Below are 290 nucleotides of genomic sequence, written 5' to 3'. Positions count from 1 at the left end.
CTTTTAAAAGGAAGAAACCTCCAGCAGAACCAGGCTCAGGACAAGCGGCCATCTGCTTTGACCGGCTGGTTGAGAGGACAGGAAGGAGAGACAGACGAACACAGAATGGTAGGTCCAGGTATAGGTCCAGGTGTATCTGAAAGACAAAATAACACATGTTAAGGATAGAAAAAATAATTACAAATACAAAACAGGTTGAGCAGAGTAAGTAAAGACAGTAGTAGAGTGAAAATTGTGGTCAGTTTGTCCTCCAGCAGTCTAAGCCTATAGCAGCATAACTAAGGTCGTTT

The sequence above is a fragment of the Nematolebias whitei genome, unplaced genomic scaffold (genome assembly GCF_014905685.2).
Source record: "Nematolebias whitei isolate Nwh7 unplaced genomic scaffold, NemWhi1 Nwh_scaf_253, whole genome shotgun sequence".
Taxonomy (NCBI): domain Eukaryota; kingdom Metazoa; phylum Chordata; class Actinopteri; order Cyprinodontiformes; family Rivulidae; genus Nematolebias; species Nematolebias whitei.
Note: the sequence above shows the minus strand (reverse complement) of the source record.